This window comes from Phodopus roborovskii, unplaced genomic scaffold (genome assembly GCF_943737965.1).
Source record: "Phodopus roborovskii unplaced genomic scaffold, PHOROB, whole genome shotgun sequence".
In the NCBI taxonomy this organism is placed as follows: Eukaryota; Metazoa; Chordata; class Mammalia; order Rodentia; family Cricetidae; genus Phodopus; species Phodopus roborovskii.
In genome coordinates this window covers 41,298,405-41,300,657 of record NW_026126480.1, presented here as the reverse complement: position 1 = coordinate 41,300,657, position 2,253 = coordinate 41,298,405, and the positions used below count along the sequence as shown (strand labels likewise).

General features: G+C 43.7%; 1 pseudogene; it reads right to left on the bottom strand.

The window, feature by feature from the left end:
• Positions 1–528: 528 nt before the first annotated feature.
• Positions 529–1,644, bottom strand: LOC127227798 (heterogeneous nuclear ribonucleoprotein A3-like; annotated as a pseudogene).
• Between the last annotated feature and the right edge of the window lie 609 nt (positions 1,645–2,253).

Below are 2,253 nucleotides of genomic sequence, written 5' to 3'. Positions count from 1 at the left end.
AATAAATAAATGGTTTTTTTTTAATCAAGCCAAATATAGTGGCAAGACACATTTAGTCCCAGTACTTGGGAAGCAGAGGGTCTGTAGGAGTTGGAGGCCAACCTGGTCTAAATAAGTTCCACACAAGCCTGGGCTATATACAGAGATGCTGTCTAGTCTAAATAGTAAGTTCCACACAAGCCTGGGCTATATATAGAGATGCTGTCTAAGCAACTCTTTAGATCTTTTTTGAAAAGTTAAAAAGTCCTTAATTTTTATTCCTGGTACCACTACCACAATTTACAGGAGAATATATAATATACCTGATGCAATAAAAAAAAAAAAAAAGACAAAGCTACAACAGATGAAAGCCTGCAGGAATGTACATCTAATTGACACTGCATTGCATGAATCAATAGCTGCACTTTTTGCAAACTGTGGCTGTGACAGTCCTGAACAAGAAGGGTTTCCTGTTTAAGCTGCAGTAACTTTTCTGACTATAGGTCATCAGTCCTCCGGTGGCAGAATTTTACAGTTCCTCTAATGCATTTAGGACGACTGTCTCAAAGTAACCTGCAGCTCTCCTGACAACTCGCTCTCTCTCCTCCTAAGAACTGTAGCCCTTTCCTGCTGTATTTTTTTTTTTTTTAACCTTCTGCTACCATATCCACCACTTCCGCCACCAGATCCACAGCCACCACCATAGGGACTGCCTGAGCTTCTACCACCAAAAACTGCCCCCTTTCATGGCTCCATAATTTGATTGCTGTTTTCAACTATATTTTTCAAAGCCATAGTTCCCACCACCACCATAGCTATCTCCACCAAAACGTCCTCCTTCATTGTAACCATCATATCCTACTCTTCCACCATATCCTCCACCTTGGTTTCCATGTCCTGATCCACCACCACCATAGCCTCCTCTACTACTGTAACCAGGACACCACCATAGTTGCCGCCGTCTCCTCCACATCCATTATATCCACCATCGCCACCTCCATTACTACCTCTACCGACACTCCCTCTCCCACCAAAGCCTCCTCTTCCACCAAAGTTTCCACCACAACCAAATACCTCAACAACCTCCGAAACTTTCCTCCACAACCCATAAAGCTGCCAGACCCACCTCCACGACCAGCAGACTGCATCTCTTGTTCAGAAAGGGCCTTTTCCACTTCACCATTATGCCCACTAACAGTGTGGTGTTTGTGAACAATTTTATCAATGGTGTCATGACCATCAAAAGTTACAAAAGCAAACCCTCTCTTTTCTCCACTCTGCCTGTCTTCCACAACTTCTGTGGCTTCAATCTTGCTGTACTTTTCAGAGTGGTCTCTCAGATTATATTCTTCTATAATGATGTTATTCTTTTTTAATACCACCAACAAATATTTTCTTCACTGTTAAATGGGCACCAGACTTTAAAGAATCTTCTCTAGAAACAGCTCCCTTTGGTTCCACTATACTCCCATCAACCTTGTGTGGTCTAGCACACATTGCAGCATCCACCTCTTCAACACAAGAGTAGGTAACAAGACCAAAGCCTGTTAGTGTGCTCCATTTCTCAAAATGTCCTCTTAATCTGTCGTCTGTGGTTTCAAAGCTCAGATCACCAACAAACAGCTTCCTCAACTGTTCTGGTTCCTTCGGACCATGGCCCTCCATTCTGAGATCAGACTTGCCTCTTCCAACTTGTAAGGGTTCAGGCATTATGCTGGCCTGCCCCTGCAATCAGGCAGCACCCTGGGTAGCCCAGGTGCAAAGGACCCCTTTAAAAGAAAGACCTCCGCCCATGTACGCTCTTTTTCTGTTCTATCCCTCTTTTCCCCCCTCTCTCTGCTCTTTTTCCCTCCCTCTCTCTCTCTCTCTCTCTCTCTCTCTCTCTCTCTCTCTCTCTCTCTCTCTGTGTGTGTGTGTGTGTGTGTGTGTGTGTGTGTGTGTGTGTGTGTGTGTGTTTACCTCTTTTCTCTTTCCTTCCGCCTTCTCTCCTCTTTCTAATAAAACTTCTCACTTAAGCTTGTCTGCCTGGCATGTTTGTCCCTCTGCCTCGGTCACGCTCACCTGCCGTGGAATCTGCCAAGGTTCACACATACTTTATCCTAACACAATTCACGTTCAATATATATTTTTTTAATTTTTTAATTAAAGTAATAGCCTAAAGTCATAGAGATGCAAAAGTCTAAGAAAGCAAGACTGTGCCCTCTCTCTACAGATGAACATACCCGCTCTAGACAATTAATCTGGCCCCTTGAACAGCGGCTACAGAAGACAATA